The 23,850-nt window shown below is 32.0% G+C and overlaps 1 long non-coding RNA gene across 13 annotated transcripts in view; it reads left to right on the top strand.

Moving 5' to 3' along the window:
• LOC143252805 (uncharacterized) overlaps positions 1-23,850 on the top strand; it is a 169,686-nt gene that overhangs the window by 92,897 nt on the left and 52,939 nt on the right. For 7 of the 13 annotated variants that reach the window (XR_013029153.1, XR_013029146.1, XR_013029154.1 and 4 more), the window contains 2 exons: positions 10,390-10,602; positions 18,735-18,849. The exons of 2 other annotated variants lie outside the window; for them this stretch is intronic. This is a non-coding gene — a long non-coding RNA (uncharacterized LOC143252805). The remainder of the gene's footprint in view (positions 1-10,389; positions 10,603-18,734; positions 18,850-23,850) is intronic. 4 more of the 13 variants (XR_013029156.1, XR_013029158.1, XR_013029149.1 and 1 more) reach the window with 2 other exon arrangements.

Raw genomic sequence — 23,850 nt, forward strand, 5'->3', positions numbered from 1 at the left:
CAGTGCTAGTAGTTAAACTAGCTTAGAATTATAATATTTACAATATTTTCTCATTATTAGCATATGTAAAGAAAACGTTTTGGAATTCCTGAAGTCCCAGTTGAAAATCTGAGATGCTTGCCTTATAACTATTGAGTTTATAATAATTTATCTCGTTAGCACAAGTTAGTAGAAATTTAGTGCATTAGGGTTACAAACATACATTTAACATTTAATTTTGTTTTGTTTTTTTAGCGCCAAGCTACGCGATATGCTTGATTATCTGCGGTAAGTTAACCAAGGAAATCGAGTCCCGGATTGTGGCCTTTTAAGTCCTTAGACTTACTGCTGATAGACTGGGATGTCTTAATTGTTTAATTTGTTTTCTTTTCCTTTAGTCTTTTAACTTGATTTTTCTTAATAATTGCAGGTTTCCACATAGCATAATCTCAAGGAAAGTCGTTAAATAGCGGTACCACCTGCTAACTGTTAAGAATAATTGCTAACATGCGAACGTATGTAAGGTTGTAGTAACGTTCTCTCCTTTTGAAACAGTTAGAAAGGCGTGCGACTCGTAATCTGAGGGTCGCGGGTTCGCATCCCGGTCGCTCCAAACATGCTCGCCCTTTCAGCTGTGGGGCGTTATAATGTGACAGTCAATCCCACTATTCGTTGGTAAAAGAGTAGCCCATGAGTTGGCGGTGGGTGGTGATGACTAGCTGCCTTCCCTCTAGTCTTACACTGCTAATTTAGGGACGGCTAGCACAGATAGCTCTCGAGTAGCTTTGTGCGAAATTCCAAAACAAACAAACAAACAAGTATCTCTTCTTTGTGTTATGACTATGACTAATCACGTGGTATCAGTCGCACTAGGTAAATGCATGCAAGGTTTAGTTTTAAGTAAAGACCCTTCATTTATCTAGTCTTTATCTGGTCTTCAGCGAGTAGTCAAATAAAGCAAATATTTTTGTTAACTTCTAACCAAGACAACTTTTAATTGTGTATTACACATTGTTTCTACTTTGCTTCTTTCTTCCTAACTTAAACGAAGCTAATATACTTTCAGCATTGTCCTGTAATAACCATATTTTGTTCAAATCTCAGGTTTAGCAGATTTGTCGAATATAGCTCCAAAGTATCTTCAATTAACCTGAAAAAAACAACATGATGACCATGAAATATTTAAAGTAACACCTATTAGATTTATTTTTCTTTTCACAAAAATTATCACTTTGTACGAAAAAGAAACTAGAGAAATTTTCAAGCCGGATCTATTGAGCTTTCTCGTATTCTTTTAAGTTTTAGTGTGTCTGGAGCAGAGAAACATCTAGAAAAAAAGAAGAAATAGGTTTTATAACTAATATTCCGATTTATTTTACTTTGTTTTTACACTGTGTGCTAGGGAAGATTTCAATAACGAAAGAACTTAATAATTTTCTCAATTTCTGATGAACAACTGCAAGTTACATTTTGATGTATTGTGAAACTATATTTTTTAAGTGTAAGAACAATTTGAATAACCACCAAAAATATGAAAAAAGTTTATCTTTACTTTTTAGGCAATTGTTGATCCTTATATTCGTGGTGTATACATAAGAGATCTTGTTCCATGATTCTGTTTCTGACTGACAAGTCCAATTCGATATCGTTAAAGCTTCTTACAAATTTCATGAACCTTTTAGTCTGTTCAGTCTCTTCAAAATATTTGCTGATAACTGAACTCAAGTAGCAAAAGCTAACGACAACACCAAGTGATTTACCTTCCAAATTGAAATCAGATATTTCTTTTCTTCAATAAAACCATAGTTGTCTTGAGACCACTACAAACTGGGTTTTGATTCTCGAGGTGGGCGGAGCACAGATAATTCATTGTGTTTAGTTTCAAACAACTTCTTGAAACTAATTATTATTCTAAAGCTCTTGCATGACACAGAAAGGATATACACAAATTTTGCATAGTAGGTTATTTGTGGACGAACAAGACCGCGTCATCTACTATAAAGACATTCGTTAGAACCAGTTCTTTCACCTTGGCTTTTGCTCTAAACCTTATAATGTTAAACAAACATCATCTAGTCTGGCTCGAAGACAAATCCATTATTATGTTATCCTATAACAGCTGAAGAAGAGAAGATAAAAATTAGATGTCCATGTTTCACTCCATTGTAGATGTCAAAAGCATTATCTGTGTTTTCATAAACTATAATTGTTTTAGTATCTTGATCTAATGAGCAAATGATGTGCAATAGTTTAGAGGCACAACTCAATATCTTCAGAATAGTAAAGAGACCATGTGTGTTGACTGTACCAAAGGGAGAATAATACGATTGACAAGTTTTCCGATGATAATCAACAGGTTAAGAACCTCTATATTTGTCACATTCGCTTCAATCTCCATTGGTTTTGTATACTTCTACATACGAAGCATGTTTAAAATTTTGAGGTTCCACTTCCTCTTTTCAACAAGCAGTATGATTTTAATGAGCTTTTGAAGTCGTTGGCACATTTATAGAATAAAGTAGGCAATTGTTCTTGGATGTCTTGTTCCCGAGAATCTACTTGATGGCTTTCTGTAAATCTTTTAAAGCAGTTTGATTTCCGTCTTACTAGAATATAAAATTTCGTAATGCTCAATTCAGCAGTCAAATTGTTTTTGTTTCCTTCTTAACTGAATTAATTCCTGTTTTAATGTCCTCGTAATTCCACTGTTATCTACCGCTTGAACTACTTACTAGATACCATCACAGTTTCAGCCAAAAATCTTGACCATAACTCCTAATCTCCTTTTGAAGTTCTTTTCAAACCTCTCTCAAATTATCAGGAGTTGTTGTGATGAGAGCTTTCTTACAAGTGGTTAGCGTTGTACTTTTGTTCTCAAACAGCGATATAAGGGTTTCTAAATGCTCTTTAAAGAAGTCTGTTACAGCAACTTTTTATATATTGTTTCTTAAAGTTTCTCAAATCTCAGCGGCTAAGTTATTTTAGTTTGTTGTCACAGCTTCTTTATTAAATCTACATTGTTCTATGTCTTCAATTTGGCTCGTAGTTCTACTGTTGTCTACTTTTTCTTGGCATTGATTTTATCTGCACAACCTAAGACATGGTTGGTATCATAATCAATACTGCAATAAGGTATAGTGTGCAAGATTTCTTTCAGATAGATACACCTGGTGAATAATAGATCTAACTTTTACCAATGTTGTAATATTGGTTGTTTCCATGATGTAATTCTTGAGTTTGTTCCAGCGAAGTAGGTGTTAAGTAACACGTAAATTCTAACTTGCACAGATTTCTAACAGCCATTGGCCATCTTTATCATATTGCCAATGCAGTGTTTGTCAAAATGTCAAGCCAGTGTTCAAACTACATCCAACTCAAGTTTTAAAAATCATTAAGTAGTACATGATTCTTACTCCTGTAGGATTTTTCTATTTCTTCTTGAAAGGGAGGCTCATAAATACTGAACAATATAAGGAAACGATTTTGAATGTACATTTTGGGTGTTGTTATTCGAATAGATAGAGCAATGGGGCTTTCACAGAAGAGTAGTAACCTGTTTCTTGTGGCAAACCCAACTCTGTGCTCTCACGTATTTTCTGCTGGTTTCCTAAAAAATGATTTAATTATTCCCTTTAATAGAACATGTATCTGGTAGCCAAGTTTTTAAGTAATTCAGTGATATCAATTTTAAATTAAATAAATTTGTAAGTTAACAGTCCCATCTTCCTTAATTCAATGTCTAAATTTAATCTAAAGGTCAAAGGCGAATAATTCCAACATGCCACTTGCTTTATCTTATTATGACCCTGATTAGTAAGGTTAGGGTGTGTGGCCTTTTTTTTACGTATCTCTTTTAGGACTTTTCTCAAAAGAAGGAAGCAGATCATTCCTGAATAAGATCTTGGAGGCAAGAGTATGGACAAGTGGAGGTTTTCCAATAACTATTATTCCCTTTAGTACATCCAGACAGGTCCAAAATCTAGATCGAGTTCAGACATTCATTGCTCTAATGGTAGTAGCTTCTGCTAGAAAGCAACGGATTAAAGGTACTGCTGACTGCTTATCGCCTCAGCTTATCTGTCAGAGTGATGGCTCTAACTTTAGTCTTACCCAGTAAAAACCACAGAGCAGTAGGGAAAAAGTTGCAACTTTATGGTATTTATAGGAATTACTCCACCACTACAATATCATTCTTTTTCCCGAATACTTCGTGTTAGAAAATGTTTTTGACTTTTAAAAGCGCATTAAATAGTATTACACATCATAGAATAGAGGCACAATATAATATTGTATTAATTTCCTCTTTTTTATTCTTTTTTCTATTATCTTATAACAACAAAGTATGCTTAAAACAATATAAAGTAGTGTTATAATTATGTGATAATGTGTCTAAAGTCACACAATAAGCACACCAGTTTAGTTTTATGATATCAAAATATTGTATTTGACATTTTGCAATTATCATTATTTCAATAACAATATCATGATTGGCTCACACAGAACTGTACAAAGCCGAAGCTAAAAACGGCAGTTTTACTCAAATTGTTGTTATTGCTAAATGAGTTATTTTGAGTGTGCTGACGTCCATTACCCCAGTTTTATTTCCACGTAATCTAAGAAACAATCTCTTCATTTTCAAAGCAGATGCATTTATAATTAAGATAAAGCTATGAAAAACATGTGTTGGCTGGCCTTCAGAACGCTCTTCTTTGTTCAATTCTTTTGTGTTCTATAGTGCTAAACATGTATAATATGAAATTGTTTTTGTATTAAACTAACTATTTTTGAAGACCATTAGAAGACCTACTTATAAAAGTTACCTCTTCAACAACAATTTCCTACATTGGGAAATGGGAAAATTTATGGAAAATTTATAATGCAAGGTTCGAACCTCTACAGAAAAAAAATCAAATAACTGAATGTGGCTTCCCCTATTACAAATAAACAAAACAGTTCCGAGAATAGTTTTTTGAAAACTAGTGTGTCAAAAAATATGCAAAAATAAACTTGAATGCAAAAAATTAAAACAACATTTACCATTCCACAATAACCATATAATATCTATCTTATTGTATTTATATGTGGTTAAGATGTTTAGATAAAAATCAAGATAAAGTACAAATATCCTTAGTTTGTGTAAACGTTACACATAAGCATTTTTTTCTCAAGTATTTCATGATTCCAAGAGCAACGGAACGTATTTAGTAATTTTTACTTATCTCAATTCACTGACGTCTTTGAACACAGGTATCAGCCACGTACATCACAAAACTGTTGCTCATGCTCTCCACCTTAATGTCAGAAAAAAAACAGTCCGATCCAACACTGTAATGAAGAATTCAAAGATACAACCAAAAGAAACACAAAGTAAGGTTTATAGTCCTGTAATGCTTTCTCTTTAGGGCAACTCGTTTGGTTGTGATTAGACAATAATATACATTTAGAACTTTAACACTGAATACTGACTGATTCCCTGGACACTGATGGGTTTGGCATGTTACATACCTCAAGTGACAGATTGTTTGTATGGAACCAAAAATATTATGGCCAGCAAAAACAACGAAGATTCACGCAACGGTTTTCAAATTTATTTGTCTTTTTGTGAGGATTATTTGCTTCTTCTACAATATTTATTTTGTGGGATTTAATTACGCATCGAGAGTTTAAAAATGATGGACTTCAAATGATCACTCATTAATAATTAAACCTACCACATAGAATACTGGATAATCAATGATTTTACTTGAATTATATCTATGTAAAAACTGCTGGTATGGGTTGAGAATTTTTTTATGTATAGGACGAACAACGTTTCGACCTTCTTCGGTCATCGTCAGGTTCACAAAGAAAGAAAGAGGTAACTGACCGATAGCTGACCTCATGTTTGAAGGGGATTGTATACTTGAATGTAGGAATGTAGAGAGCGTGCTTAGATGTTTGATTATATTTATTAATATAGGTATAAAGGTGTTCCTTTGTATTGGTTTATTTTGGGCTTGAGTTGTTGTATAAGTAAGGCTTCTTTAATTTTGCGTTTGTCTTTCTTTCTTTGTGAACTGACGATGACCGAAAAAGGTCGAAACGTTGTTCGCTCCTCTACATAAAACAAATCTCAACTCATACAAGCCGTTTTTACACATATATTTTCCTCTATAAGTGGGTTTTCTCGTCATCACAGATTTACTTGAATTGTTTGTTCAAGAACCAAAGAAATATAAAGGTCGTAATAACGATCGAAATATGGTTTTAAAAACTTGTAAATCGCTAGTCCTTAACCAAAATAAAGAAATTTTATTCAATATTTCACTTTCGAGACTGATTTTCTTTTAATGGATTGTAGTATCAAAAAAGGGAAGTAAATTAGTTTATTTTATACGTAAGTGCTATTTCATAATTACTACTCAACCGTTAAATACAAATACTGCCTAAAATGTTTAATTTTATGTGTAAGAATAATTAAAACAAAAACTTTTAGTTCAGTTACTTAAAGTTAATCAAAAGCGCCTTAGGTGTAAAAAAAAAACAGGATTGAGTGTGTGACTTTGAGATTTGAAATCAAAATTGTTACCCAAGCTATTAGCTACACTTATAACACTGATGTGAATTTTGCAGCAAATATCAATCCATTAAGTTAGCTAGAATGCGTAATTTGTTTTACCCACCGTCATGGTCCAAGTTGGACAAAAACACAGCCTGGCTGACTGATTATTGAATATTCATCAATGTTATAAATGTAGCTAATAGTTTAGCCGCCAGTTTCCATTTCATTCCTTTGAGTTTCACATTCATTCTTTTTTTTTGTGGGGGGACACACCATTTATTTACACTAAGGTGTTTTTAATTAGATATCGTGACTTATTATATAATTATTATCAATACACACCAACAAATCACGCCAAATAAGAAAGCGGCTCTCGATAATAATGAGCATTAGCTTGAGATCACAACCCTGTTCCTCGGAACAGACCTTTACTTTACAGAAAAACCAGGTTCTTTAAAATATATGGTGGAGGTTTTCTTCTATGAAACAGTATTAATAGCTTCCGTCATAGTAACGCCATGAAAATTACATTAACAGCTTCTCGTCATCACCCGATGCAATTGGCACAGCCATATCATAACTTATGTTAAATGCTTAAGCTAATACCACTTGGCGCTGAACGCTCTTTAATTTAGATAATTTCATAAAATTTGATAGATTTGTACTGAAGAGTTGCTAATTAATAATCAATAATAACTGTCCACCTGTGTTATTCTTTTGAGATCTTGAGCTACAAATTGCTAATCCAGTTTACTTGGCTTAACTGAAACTTATGTATCTGCATGTCCTTTCACCTTGCAGTTTTGCTTCTCTAAAGCAGCCGTCTTTAATGCCAGCAAGAAAAAACGGTCCATTTACACTCTTTGATGAAGCTGTAGTTTGTCTTTCGCACAAAGCTACTCGAAGGCTATCTGTACTAGCCGTTCCTAATTTAGCAGTGTAAGACTAGAGGTAAGGCAGCTAGTCATCACCACCCACCGCCAACTCTTCGGCTACTCCTTTACCAACGAATAGTGGGAGTGACCGTCACATTATAACGCCCCTACAGCTGAGAGGGGGAGCATGTTTGGTGCGACAGGGATTCGAACCCACCACCCTCAGATTATGAGTCGAACGCCTAAACCCACCTGGCCATTGAAGCTGTAGTAAAAATGTTAGACCGATAGCGTATGTAACTTTTCTAAGTAGGCATGCGCAAACATTTTCGACAAATTCGTGTTTTTGTTGAATAACTTTGCACACGTGGTTTATATTTTCACTGAGTCTCCTAACTATAGATTATAGTTTGTCTTTGTGTGTTTGTGTGTTTGTCTATCAAATAAATTTTCAGTAATTTTGGTACAAAGAAAAAAAGAATTGAAAGAAGCTTAATCAAAATTGGAGATCTTATATCTCGGATATTTCGTAATAGAACGTCTTAGCATTTGGTATGTGAAGTAGCAGTCCATAATAGTACATCCATTGAAAATATGTATTAGTTTGGATTAGCACAGTGTGAGATACGGCAGGTAGAATATCGCTAAACAATCACTTTTGTTAACAACACACACTGTATCCTGCAGCAGGTTGCTTTGTTCGCACGATACATTACTGTGTACCTTGATATAACACTGTGTGCATGTTATTTATCTTGGTAAATATAAAAAAGAGATACATAATTATTTTTGAAAACTACAAACTCTGCGGACAGTCTTTATAAGTAAATTTGTAAATGACATTTTATTCTGATTTGAACAGTATAGAACTAAAAAGGCGTCATTCGATAAATCATTATAAAAAAGGTCATTTTGCTTGATTTTCAATTGTTTTGTAAGCCAGTTGTTGATAATGTTACAGTAATAGATTACTATTATATTTATGGAGAAACAATTAGAATTAAAGTTACGATAAAAAAATCATAAAGGTAAGTTTGTTTGCTTTTGTTCAAAGCCACGCAACATGTTACCTGCATTTAGTCTACCGTGAAGATATGAACACCAGGTTTTAGTATTATAAGTCTTTGTAAGTACACTTACTTAAAACTTCTTTTTCTCATTCTTTAACCTATCAATTCTTACATTCTTAATACTTTCACATCAAAGATTTTCTTTGTTTGTTTTAAGCCACACAATAAGCTAGCTTTGTTTTGTACATCTTGAGTATCGGAACCTAATTCTTAGCGTCATTAATCCTCAAACGTACCATTGAGTCACTACAGGGTTTACGGAAGGGTCAAACTTCATTCTCCATAAACTTTGATATGCCTATCTTCTTATTTTCCACAAAGTTTTATTTCGTTTTTCACTTTCAATTTGGACAGGTTAAAAACGATTTGTTCTTTTTCTAATCACTTTTCTACATAAAAATTAACAAATCTTTAATTGCATGTGCCGCAGTGAAACTTATCTTTTGTCTCCAACCGCATATAAAAATAAGACCTACTTTTTTTTACATTGGATTAAAGTTGTATTCATTGTACAGAGATTGAGTACGCTCTTGTAGAATGATTTTGGAGTCACATCAAATCATCAATGAACAACTTCGTCATGCTCAACGTCGTTTTTATAGTAGATCATTCTATCCTAAGAAATGTCTTTTCTTAGCACACCTAGCCATCTGATTGTTTTTATAAATCATTTAGTATTAGATGACATTCCCCCCGCTAGTACAGCGGTATGTTTCCGGATTTACAACGCTAAAATCAGCGGTTCGATTCCCCTCGGTGGGTTGAGCAGATAGCCCAATGTGGCTTTGCAATAAGAAAAACACACACACGTTAGAGGACGATGGTTTTTTTATCCCCACTTCAACAATTAGATAACATAAAATTCGATACACACTGCGTCAAATGATTTAAAAGATATGTCTTTGTATGGAAAAGCATAAATGCCTGTTTCATTATCTAACTGCTTGAGGTATACAACCGTTGAACGTAATGGAGGCAACTTGTAAACATGTGACTGGCGTCGTTTTTTTTAGATGGAAATCCTTCTTGTTTATGCTCCTTATTGTTACTTAAGTTATGTTAATAACTTTTGCAACTAATCTTTTTTATTCGTGGCTTCTCATCTAGTAAAAATGGATGAGGTACGACTTGTTGCGAGTCATTTTCTATACGATCCTGGCTCACCAAGTTGATCTATGTTACTTTGTTTTCCAATGTAATAGATGCAAGAGATACCGTTCTATTTATTTTTTTTTCTCATTCTGAACAAATATTCAGTGTCTGAACGTATAAATGTTGTAAACAGCTGTTTAATGCCATTCCTAAAAGCAATTAGTTTTCGGTGACATAACAATACCTATATACAAGAACGTCAAAATTCTGATATTTTACGTTCAACTATAACTTTGCATTGTTTTTATTGTCACGTGACTTACTAATTTGAATATCCAAAATAGTTTTAATATAAGCTGTTTGGCCCTTTTAGTTTGTACTGTAGAAATATATATGCACACATGCACTTAAGTGTAAAACTAGATTATAATGATACACCTTCTTATTTCGTAATGTATTCTATTTGCATTAATGAAACAAAAAAAACTGGTAAAACATAAATATAGAAACGTATTTAATACAAAGGCTTATATCTAACCTGTAATGTTTATATATATATATATACATTTTAAAAACTGGTCCACAACTTTAGTTAAACATTTAAAGTTCTCTCAATTCTTCTTACATTTTTCTTTTCATACAACCTATTGAAATACCAATACAGGCACCTTTAACTTATTGCTTAGAAAATATTTAACAAGCACATCGTTTATCGGCTACAAATCGTGCTCATTTTCTGATACTGTTAATATATTTATGTTTGATTCTACTAATAAAGCATTAGGTGCCCTTGCTAGACTATAATCTGGTAGTCCTTCCTTTTGTCTCTAAGGCTAGTGTTTTCAACCGAGTAGGCTTTAGCCAGAAAGACGCGTACCACGACGCCTAGTGACGAGAGTGCTATCTACTCAGAAAAAGAAGCACCGCAGATGTATTCAACAGCAGTATTCTTGTCGTGGGAACGAGATGGCGCAGACCTGTAATGTTTCTGTCTCGCTGTTATACAAGTAAAGAAAATAACTACCAGTATCCTTTAAATATCTCGGTAAGACCAGCTGATTCGTAATTTGCTTACGTCTCAATAAAGCTAATGTTTTTTAAATGCCGTTTGTGTTAAAACTAAAAATCATAATTGAAGTTAATTTAATGTATCCTTTTAAAATTCCTTTAAAAATCACAATTCTTTGAAAATTTGCATTCGAGTTTATTTTTAGATATTAGACGTTTGATTCTCTTTAAGATGTGTCTCATATTTGTTAAAACGTTTTCATGCTACGTAATGTACAAAAAGCATTGATTTGGCCCTTTAATACACATTTAATTTGCTTAGAAAATTATTATATTAAATATATTCGACTTACAAGGAAACTGTACAATATTATATATATATTTTTGTCACAATCTATTATTATGCCTCATCCGTCATGTTAAACAGCATGACTTCGGCAGGTGTTGCAATAACGTTATTAATCAATACACTCTGAGAGTATGAATAATAAACGGAAATTACATTCAATAAAAAAGCACGTATAAGTTAGAGATGTTTTTAAACATTTTCAAGATATTTTGTTAACTACTTGTTGTATAAAACCAGAAATCTTTGTTGTTTATACCAGTATTGTTTGCAGATTTCAAATGGTCATCTGAAGATCTAAACTATTAAAACTTTCATAAATTGAAATGTAATTTTAATGAAAATATTACAAGAGTCACTGTAGACATGTAAGACGGGAATATAACTTGAAGGAGACTTTTTATCATTTTATAAATATTCCGCTAAAAACATCGTTCTCGGTTACACGAATCTCTTGCAAAGTACTGATGTAATTTTATTACCTATGAAAAAGGCACCCAACAGTTCTATGAATTTTTATGATTATTTTAGAGAATAATGTTCATTTATTGCACTTTAGATTGCAGTGTTTTGTTTCAAATATAGTTTAATAAATGTATCACAATGCCCTTCTAGAATTATAGTGGGCATTCTAAATGTACTGGTGAAGGTATCTAAAACATCATTTATATTGAATTGATTAGCTATTTTTCAATAAAATTATTACATTCTGTCTGTTAGTTAGGTTTTATACAATTAGATTATATATTTTCTATTTTATGTGCATTCTTACCGGTTTACCGGTCTTAATATATTGATACAGATTGTGTATTGAAATGCTCACATTAGTAATAATTGTCAAAACGTTACGAAAATGATCATATGTCATTCGCTCACGCTTGTTTAAATGTAATAGGCATCACAAAGCTTGATATGAGAATGTGGGCTAAACTTCTCAAGAGCATTGATTCTCACGTTATTAATCATATAACTATATCAACATTATGATTATATTATTGTACTCAAAGCATTATTGAACCACACGAGAACAGTTTTATTACAAAAAGTTCATTGGCGTCCTCTACTCCAGACCATTTTCAACTTTTTTCATAAGAACTTTCACATGGGATTATTTACGAATTAATAGTCGTAACTGAATTTTGTTTATCAATGTTTATGCTTATTACACACCAGAAGAAGTAATTAAATATAACTAGATATTTATGCACATCGTTAATATTAGACCAGTATTACTTTTTATTATTCATAAATTATAAGGAAATTATGAGACAGCAAGAAAATACGTCATTTCTCTGTCAGTTGTTTTTAACTTCTTTGCTGACTCCTTCTGAAGAACAATGAATTACTTGAACTACAAAAGAGACTTTTAAATCTCGGTTTGTTTATATTTAATTTCTAGAAGGTTGCTCAGATCTACAAATGTAAGCGCTGAATGATCAACATGAAGATTGACAGCTTTGTATTACGCCTAAAGTTTCGTGTTTTGCAACATTTTAGAGAAAGTATGCATATTTTTTATATTACATTATGATCTTACAATTATTATGAAATAACATGTTAACTAACCACAGTTCCTCTGGAGAAAAAAATTTACGCTCTCACTGAAATCTGTTTGTATATATGTGACAAAAAACAAAACATATTGCAGAGGATTTAAATTAATGTTAATTTAAGGCATAAAATCAACCAAAATCTTATTGCTTCAAATAATGCTGATAAAAAAACAATTATCAGTGTTTGATTTTTAAGTTATTTTTTTATGCGTAACTAAAGCATTTTTCTGAAGCTATTTGCTACGATCAAGTATGATCGTACAACTAATCGCTTTGATGCAAGCAGTCCCTCTTTGTATATTGTTTTGTTTGAACTGGGCTCCATTTTCACAAGCCCACTTCTGTGTTTGGATGAAGTGAAGGGAGAACTACAATGATTTGCTTTAACTAATGCTTATAAGAGGCTATCATGTTTGTAATATATTTCTAGCGCAATATCTTCTGTATGTAATACTGCAAGAATTAATGGTATCTTTTATATTTTGACAAGATGAAACGTCATGATTGTACACTGTTTTCATCATAAATGGAGATCTGATGTAATATAAATAATATGTTAGCAGGTCAAACCTTTATAGAACATATTTAAGGAAGGATTTCTGGGACTTTCATTATGTTGGAAGATTACATTTAAGGAGTTACATCTTATCTTTTCTTTGAATAGTCAGATTTACGTCATAAGAGGACCAATCTTATTTACGTTTACTATGTTAATAAATAGTCGATTCAAGAAAAACATAGACAAGCGGTAAAGGGTAAGACGTACTATTCTCAATTTTCGGCGAATCTCTTACGTCTCTTTGAAATTCAGTATAGGTAACCACTTTATGTAGATGTGTGTATGTACCTAAGCAACGTTACTAAACCCTATTTATACGGTGTAATAGAGAGAAACTTTGGTTTGAAACACCAGAAGATATTCTATATTGTATCGGACTTAGAATAACCTCACTAGATGTAAATAAATTTTATCATTTTCTAGTCTCTCGTAATTCACTACTCTTAGATCGACAAATTAATACTTAATTACTTCTATTAAATTACAGGAAGGTTGTTTCAAAGTTGTGACACGTAATATTGTTTTATAAATTATGCATTTTTAGTGCTTACCATCTAGGCTAACATTCCTTTTTTTTCCCCTAAAATTTCTGTTGTAATTATACGGAAAAATCACTTGAATCACTTAAAAATGTAATTCGTAAATTTCTTGTAACATAATTACTTATCTAATCTGATTATGAGAGCTTGCTGTTTTGTTTCAAGAGATCTATGTTATGCTAGACGACAAAATTAAACAAGTTAATCAAGTCAAAATGTGAGTTAAGAATCTGAGCGATAATTCTAAGCAAGATATATTTTACTGCATGGCGGTGTACGCTTGTATTTTTTCCCTGTTACATGTGGTTTTACAGCCCAGGGCAGCTAGCTGTCTGTAGCTGATGAGACTTGGTGATGCGGGTAAGATTGCTGCATAATTCTTTTACTTTTATTAAGTTTGCCTAGGAGCTATGGTCGACGAATGAACAGGCAGACTAATTGACACCGTATGAAAATAATTTTGTTTTTTCATTTGCCATTATACTTGCTCGTTCACTTAATTAATTACGGTGCATTTTAGATGTTGGAAGATCGATTCACCTATTCTTTTTTATATTGTTGCTCTTACAAACCTGGAAACTTCGGGTTACGCTTCTTTTGCAGAACTTGTATTTAACTGTGACAAACCCGCACTTATTCGCCACGTGGCTCCACCAATGTACAACAAACATTAGTAAACCACCTGCACCTGACGTTGATTAAGAAAAAAAACAGCTGTCAACTCGCAAAATAGAGCATCAAGCATACAGGGAATTGTCTGCGTAAATGATAACAAATGTATACAATACAAAGTGTTGAAGAGCAGGTGAACTTGTTTTTTTTTCTTTTGACTTTTATCTGTAACTTCTGCAACAGGCACGTGATATTGGAATAAGTGACACTTAACTGTTACTCCAAGTAAAATAAACATCAAGTTCTATATCGGTAACCAAGGTAAAACGTTTTTAATCCAACTGTTTATTTATGGTTTCTATAAAACGTTTAGTTCTTAAAACATAAACTATATTATTGTGAATTTAAACATATTACACCGGATAAGTATCTGCTCCTTACAAATGTTTCATCAACAAGTTAACAGTTAAAACACACAAATATCAATCACAAGAAGGCATAAGTGTTGTGTAATACTAGCCCCTAAAGGTTTTAAACGTTATTTTTTCTTTAATTATATTTCACAACAGTTTTCGTATTTCTAACAAACATTTGTAAATGTTTTCTTTCTTTCTTTTTTTGAGGAAAAATATGCAGTATTGTGTAAAAATATTAGAACAAACTCAAAATTAGAGTTCAGGCTACTTTTAAAGAAAAGTGGAAGGCCATTCACAAGTGAAATATCAAAATTTTATTGATCTTCGTATTTAGTACAACAGAAACTCAGTGGAAGTGCTTGAGTTCACTAAACAGATAATATTTTGCGTGTTCCACTTTTACTTTAATAACTGCAGATAGTTTTTCATACATTGTTGGATAATATTTAATCAAAATGTATTTTCAGATTTTTATTCTAAATGTTTCGAATACTTTTTCATAAAGTTTCTTTGAAAGTAGCTTTTGATTTTCAAGTGTTTGATCTGTCAAATGCCAAATCTGCTTAATTGGATTGAGATCGGAGCGATGCAAGGGACATGGATCATTTAAAATACTCCAGCAGTTTCTTTCTTAACTAAGTAATGTTTGTATACGTTGGATGAATATTTGGTGTCATTATCTTCGTCGTCAGAGAATCCTTTACCAATATTACGCAAACCACGGGGTATACTTTGGTAGATCAGTGTCTGATTGTTCTTGAGCTGGTCCGTTATTCCATCTATTTCATAAACATTTCTTGTCGTATCAGCAGAAAAACGCTCCCAAACCATCAAACTGCCTCCTCCATACTTCACGGAAGGTGCTATGCGTTTTCCCTCTATACGTACAACTTAGGCTTTGAACCAAATATTTCAAGCTTGGGCTCCATAACATCATTTTCCAATCATCATAAGGATACTTTTTTTAGAAATTTCAGTCTGTTGACAATATTTTGAGATCAAATTAAAGGTATTCTAACTGATACACAACCAAATATTTCACTCTCGTTAAGTCTTCTTGGACACTTTCCTGCCATTTGAAAAATATTTGTTTATCTAATGCTTAAGGTTAGTGGCAGTCTTCCTTCTGTCCTTAAGGCTATATAAACGAAGATACTTAACATCAGTATTATTCAGTTTAGGTGTTTTACCTTTTCCTTCCTATTTTCAAATTTACCTGTCTCAGTCTCACGATCTAGGGTGTATTTCACAGTGTATGGAAAGTATTTCAAGTTTGTAGCAATTTATCGGAGTCCAACCAGCATCACATATAACTTTTTTGTGAGTTCTCTGTTGTATCAACAATTATCTATGCATTTTGAGCCGTGGCATAACAACAAAACTTGATATAGAGTGTTAAATACGTTTTTATTAATGTTCATTTGTGGATTCAACTAATAGTACCAAGAACGCTTAAGATCGGCAACTTAGAGATTTTGCTTAAACTATGGAGGTAAAACAGATGTCACATTTAGACTTCACTGTCTTTCTAAACTCCAGAAGCAAAAGACCTAAATAATAGCTGAATTTTTGCCAATTTATTACCTAACATTGAAAAATGTAATTTTTCTTATGTGTTGCAAAATGAATTCTTCTGACTCAGTTACAATACTTGCTTTAAAGCCCCATTTTATCAGTCTAGTGCTTCACTCTTTAGATCTTCTTTCCTGTATTTTCATTTAAAAGTTAAATAACATTAATCTATGAAATGAAACACGATAAATCACTTTGTATGCTATTTATTTCTATTCGTTGTGTTAATGTTCGAAACAATTTCTAAAAAGGTATGTTGCAAAACTTGAAACTGACTAAGACCGTCAAATTGTAAATCCTTACATGAAACAATCAACACAATGATGTATGGAATATTCTTATTCGTAAAAGCTCCATACAATCAATGTCAACATAAGGATACAATTTCTTTAATGCATCCCTGTTGGACAGCGGTATGTTTAAGGACTTATAGTGCTAACCGTCGAGGTGTTACGTTATTCGCACTCGACAAAGTATAAATAACCCGTTAGGTAACGATTCGCTTAAGTACAAAAAATATTTTTAATTATATATTTTTGAAGTAAGTAATTGAGGAAAGACGACAAGTAAATGTATATTGTTTATAGCTGTTTTTGCTTTCATAATGACAAGTTTTAACCTCAAACTGACAAGATGTATATCTATTTTGATGAAAAATAATAATTACAGAACCATAACAAAAAATATTAGAAAAAGATATAAATATATAGGCTGTGGGAAAACCGTACGGCTTACAGTGTTTCATGAGTTATCACAAGAGCAGATTTTAACGGTTTCTTGAAATGGCAATATGGGTGTTATTCTAGTAACTGTCTGATATTGTCATCATCATTCATGATTGCTGCTGAAATCCTTACAATTGTATTGAATAATGCAAAACATAACATTTTTCTGGGAATTGCGTGAACCTCAGTCGCAACAGCATCATTTAGTTGATGAATAGCTTATGGGTTATGGAGATAGTCCTACATCTTCAGACAGCTTCACAACCAATAGTCAATAGAGGTTACTAAGATCGTGAGTGATGTACTGAAAACCGTATTTTTAGCCATCGCTTCCATTGTACCTGGCCACTGTATCTCCTGAACTAACTCCCTACTGACTATAGGTTATGGAGCTTTCTGAAACAATTTATTAGTAAAATGATGCTGTACATAAATATCTTGGTAGTTTCTGAAGATATATTACGTTCTATACTTTTCGGTATCGTTGTAAGGATAGGTTCTGTGACCGAACATGTGGTTGGAAGATTGAACAATTTATGTAAGCACCTGTTTTTATCATTTTCAGAAATTTTCTGCACTTCTACGAAAAATATTTTGCCTTCTTCTTACACTGCTCGTTCAGTTGATTATGAATTTATAATTACTATATATATGCTACGAAAAACGGGAAAACAGGAAAATATAAACAGAATTCGAACCATACAAGTCATTTCTTTTCAGTATATAGACTATTTTGAACTAAAAATGATACAAATACATTTACGTGTTAATCTATACAATCATTATCAATAAAATTAGACGAGAAAATTCCATAACAAGAATAATATGAACCTTTAAAATCACTTATTAAACAAAATCGAAAAGAAATCCGAAAGTTTATCTAATTTCTTTTTATCCGAAGAAAATATATCAAGAAACGTATATTGAACAAAGTAATAGAAAGTTTAAACTTGCAAATAGAAGAAAAAACCTATGGAGCTGTTGTACGATTAGCACTTAAAAGGTATTTGCATCTTGCCTAGTTTCTAAAAAAAAAAGTATTTGAAAGTCATCTAAGATAAATAAGCGCCATTTACATAAAACAAAGGACACTTAAACAAGAGCTGTGATATTCCATAAAATTGCTATAAAAAAGTTTTGTCCTGTCTCTTGACTAGACCAAAAAAAAATTAATCAGGGACCATTTGTTATTAATCATTCACAAGAATATTTTAAATAACTATTATAAAAGGTTTCCCAACAAAAATTAAACTAGTTGTACGACTTCTTCCGTTATCTCAAATTATTTGGTTCTCCAATAAAATAAATCTTTCATATTTAAAGCAAGATCAAACACAGTTTTTCGGATTAGAATAAAAGACAACATTTCAGGTAATGTTCAAAAGTATTTTATCTGCTTTCTGGCAACAACAAAATGACAATTTATGTTCATAAGGAAAACCATAATTAAACTCAATTTTTGCTTTTCCTAATAAATGTAGATAAGATATATTTGTAAGTATGGTTCCACCAGTTAATAATAAAACATTTTTTTTAAATTACTGTCTTTAAAACCTTCAAACAACTTTTGAATAAGATTGAGATCAGCACAAGCTAAGAGTAGTGATTTACAGCTAAAAAATGATTTCTCTGTTCCCGTAACTAGAAGTAAGATCTATAATATATTTCTTGACCAACTTGGAATTCCCTTTCTACAAAAGAAACGTAGCCACATTAGTGTGGATTTATAGTTTTACATTTCTGAAATAATTACTTTAAAATTTCAAATAGCCAAAACAGTCGGTAGCTTAGAAAATATATTGTAATTTCTATGCAACTTCAACCAAGTTTGTTTGTTTTTCTTATAGCAAAGCCACATCGGGCTATCTGCTCAGCCCACCGAGAGGAATCAAACCCCTGATTTTAGCGTTGTAAATCCGGAGACATACCGCTGTACTAGCGGGGGGCCTTCAACCAAGCCATGTATGAATGATAAAATAATTTGTTAAATTCAAAAAATATTAAGATATCACTGATACTATTAAAAATTCGTAGAAATATAAGTCGTACTGATAGTTTTAAATATAAAATAGTAATCAAAGGACTGCTATCTTGCAATTATTTTAGTTAAATTAACATCGTGAATAGCCAATAGTAATAAAAGTAGATACTTGATGATAGATGCTATTTGAAAAAGATAAATAATAATTATTAAGAATCAAATGCAAGCAGTTTAAGTTATAATGATTCTTATCTCAAATAGATAAAATATTTTTGTAGCTGTCTTGCAGTACTCAGTAACATTTTGTTCTTAACAATCACGTTTAAGATGGATATGCAATGTGTAATTATAAAATATAGTAATACTATTACTTCTCAATTCCTTAAAGACTAGTCAAAAAACGGTCGCTTTCTCACCTCTTAAGTCCAACCGATGTTTCTAACGTCTAGCTTCCTAACGCTTAAAAGTCGGACGTAAAAGAAGGCAATTTATCTACATATTTATATCTCAGTTTGTAAAAATGTATAATCACTGCCAGTTTTAGTATTTATGAGATAATGTTTTTTGCTCTGCAGTTTTACAGTCTTCTGATTTGTGTCAACCGCTATTTTGTGTCTATTTTTAAAATTATCGAAATTAATAAGTTAAAATCTGAAGCACTAGAATTAATCAGAGAAACTTAAATTTTCTGATTCGCTTGAAGAAAACTAGTGCCATAAAAAAGTCTTGTTACATTAAATAATTCAACAAATTCGTGATTATTTTTGTTGTTGTTGTTTAACGTTTTGGCTCTTGCAGTTATACGATATTGGACTCTCTAGAAATTTCAGTCTGCACAACAATACTTACGATACACTAGTGTTTACGTACACGTATATTGTTGATTCTTACTCTCGAGAATCAGCTACAACTTTCGCAATACAGAGTTAACAGTACAACTACATTTCTAAATATAAATTTATCTTAAACAAATTTCGATATTAAAATAAATATACGATAGTATTCCTGTCACAGTACTTTAACCACGATTTCTCAGCTTCGGCCTTCAGCTTGTAAAACTCTCATACGGCTAATGACCGTATAATAATTAATAGTGTGAAACACTTTGATGGAAATTAAGAGCTGTTGAAAGTGGGCAAAAGAAAGCACCCCTACCTCCACTATTTATCAGCTACCTCTTCCTACAAAGTTACCCTGACCATCTCAGAGTATAACACGTTTAAGTATATACATAGTGAGTTTTTCAAGCTTATTCAAAACGTTTGGTGAGGTAATAATGAATACAGTAATAATGTGTTATATTATAAATACATTATGTGAAAGGTAAAATTTTGTGTTGTTTATCATAGCATACAGCCACACATATTTTAAGTTCATAATCAGGCAAAGGAAGGGTATCTCAACGTATGAAAATATAAAAATGATATATCACTATGACCAACTTGAAGTATTTAGGTAGTCGAAGTGTGCAAATATCGATAGATGCTGCTTGAATAAGTATATTTTTCAAATAAAAGTGAAGCATCAATATGACAAAACTTTTTGCTTTATTCTTTAGAGTCAACTATGCAAATAAGTCCTTGAAACCCTTTCGCATAACAAAAGGATAGTGATATCTGTATAATTAACGTTTTGTGATCATTATTGAGATTGTATTCAACTCTTCAGAGACAAGTAATGATATTTATCCAACAACTGTCAACCAACACCTGTCGTTAAATCATATTCAGTTTGAGATAAATTTAATAGTTAGATTAAGATATACTACGTTTGATTTCGTTTGATGGTGATTTACTATATACTATTTATCTTTTATCGTGAACGGTATATGTATAACATATTAATACTTGTTACTCTCAGAAAAACTGGTAAACACTAATTCTTTTTTCAATTATCTGTTCTTAGAATCAGGTGAAGCAAAAAAGGGAAATATATAGCAGAGTTAACTCGCTTTACATCTTACTTTTTTTTTTATTTTGGTATAATCTTACGTACTTTAGCTATAAAACACGCTTTTGTTTTTAACATAGAACGAGAAAATTTGTTCCTCAAGAAATCGATTCAATAGTAACTAACTTACAAGTACTACAGCTTTTGCTCCATGAAAAAACACGTTTGGTTAAATTTCATCAAGGGCCCAATCACTAACATTTTCTACAACGTATTATAGAATTTTTATGCATCAATTCCAGCACAAGCTTTTACTTGAGATGTGTTAAAGGATTGGAAACTCATTTAGACATTTTCAACTTTGTCAGCTATGCTAACATATATATATGTTATATTTCAGTGTTATATTACATAGTTTTGTATATGTTATTCATTTGTTCAAAGACTTGAATAAACGAAATATAATAATTACGTCAAATATGAGTAAATATACTATAGCCTTCTAATTAAATATATGTATTGAGTGTGTAGTCAACATTATTAATTTTAGCTGTTTTTTTTTAGAAATAAACTATAAAAGCATAAAATACGGACTAAATAAAGGTTTTGTAATTATGATACCTCGAAAATTAATATACTTTAAATGCTATAAGTATACATGTAGATTTAACTAAAACTATCTAGATGCCCAACCTTATGGCATCTGGTTAACTTATAGCATTTTCATGGATGTCTTGTTTGAGTATAATGCAGTTTGTATTCTCTGAAATTAGTCTTGTAATGTTACAAATTGTTACTCAAGATAAGTCACAAAAGTGTTACATTTTTATACTTCAAAAGATTTCATTCACAAATTTATTATTATATTTAAACCAATGAAGAACTATAAAATAATTCACCTTCTTTCTGTATATTCATTATTTTGACTTGGGCCCGGCATGGCCAAGCGTGTTAAGGCGTTCGACTCCTAATCCGAGGGTTGCGGGTTCGAATCAGATCGCACTAAACATGCTAGCCCTCCCAGCCGTCGGGCGTTATAATGTAAAATAGTAGCCCAAGAGTTGGCGGTGGGTGGTGATGACTAGCTACCTTCCCTACAGTCTTACACTGCGAAATTAGAGACGGCTAGCGTAAATAGCCCTCGAGTAACTTTGCACGAAATTAAAAAACAACAACATTGTTTTGACTTATTGCGTCTTGAAGTCGAAATGCAAACATTACCTAATACTGTTCATTAACATACTATGCCGGATAAATACATATTCTTAATTTATTCAACTGTTGCTTAAAGCAGAACCTATAAACTACATGTTTATACCAGGCTTATATTACTTGTTTCTATATACTCTTCCTTCTATTATTTTATGCACTTACCTTGTAGGAAATGTCTTTCAGATTAACTCTAGTTGATTTGTCAAATCAACCATACAGGTATCATATTGCATACAGATACCACAAACAAGTAAATTTAATGAGAAAAACAATTAACAAACCGTTTGTTTTTTTTTCGTAAAAACAAAAATTGACAGTCGTAATAAGATAACTTAATGTGTTATGCCACTAACACATTGTTGGTTTTATGGATTCAAATAAACATGGTCTGGTGGTTAGTGCGCTCGACTCACAATCTGCTGTTAGCGTGATCGAAACTTAGCGCCATACATTCTCGTCGTTTCAACCATCGGAGTGTCATAATGTAACGAACAATCCCAACGCTGGTGGTGATGATTGCTGCTGGCTAGTTACCAAGTTTAAGGCAGAGAGTTTAACCGTTTTATTATAAACAAACAAATGTATTTTGTTTATACTTAATATTATACTTATATTTAATAGTACAATAGTATATTTTGGGAAAACAGATGTGTGTCCGTGGGGGTTGCACGTAGCTGAACCATTTCTTTTTCACGGTCAGTTCTTTGTAACTTTGTCCAGGATGCGATCGTTCGACCAATTAAAAATTTATGTCTCTGAAGGTGCTATTGTTGAAAATATTGTTTACAAAGAAGTATTGTAAAAACTGTTTCCAATATGAATTTTACAGTTATTAGTTTCATACTATAGCTTAAAATGCCACAAATGCATATTGTTGAATTTTGACACTTTCGTGTAATGCTGTAACTTGAAAATCATGTTTAAAAATCAATTCATAAAATGTTAAATTTAAGATATATTACATTTTTATGCTTTAAAACAATGCATATTAGATATTTGAACACACTTCGCTTTCATCGAATAGGTTTTTCTGTTATTTTCTCTTTTTCTTTTACAAATTAAATATTTTGTGGAATTTTGATAGTTCTATTAACAAGAGCATAAACATGAACGATTAATTCAAATTTGAGAAGGAGAGGTGTTGTAAGGTAGAGTTTCGCTGATAACAAGGAAATACATCCGAATTATTAGTAAAAACTTTGACAATGAGGGTAATACTCATAACATTAACACTGACAGTGATGGTTTTAGTTAGAAGATAATTTTTAGAAAAGTAGCTAAATATTCGACTTTATGTAAATAAATAGCAATATGAATTGAGTTAGATACCACAAATATAATTATTTTGTCGAATTTTAATAAATTATACTTCTAATAAAAAGTGACAATCAACGCTTGTTACTAGAGAAAATTTCTATCAATCGCTCCAAGAAGTTTATGAAAAATAATAACTATATATATATATATATATACACACACACACACATACATACACATTTTATCGCAACATTTAAAACTGTGTGTTCTAGAACTACAATGTAAAGTCACACGCACCATATTAAATGAGTGACTGGATAATCAATATGACTACTAGGATTGTTCTATCCTGTGGAGAAAATTCTAGTCCATATCGAAGCTAAGTATAATAATATGTTACGATTTTGTTTGTTTGTTTTAGAATTTCGCACAAAGCTACTCAAGGGATGTCTACGCTAGCTCTCCCTAATTTAGCAGTGAAAAACTAGAGGGAAGGCAGCTAGTCATCACCACCCACCGCCAACTCTTGGGCTATTCTTTTACCAACGAATAGTGGGATTGACCGTCACGTTATAACGCCTACGCGGCTGAAAGGTCGAGCATGTTTGGCGCGACGGGGATGC

This window comes from Tachypleus tridentatus, chromosome 6 (assembly GCF_004210375.1).
Source record: "Tachypleus tridentatus isolate NWPU-2018 chromosome 6, ASM421037v1, whole genome shotgun sequence".
Classification (NCBI taxonomy): domain Eukaryota; kingdom Metazoa; phylum Arthropoda; class Merostomata; order Xiphosura; family Limulidae; genus Tachypleus; species Tachypleus tridentatus.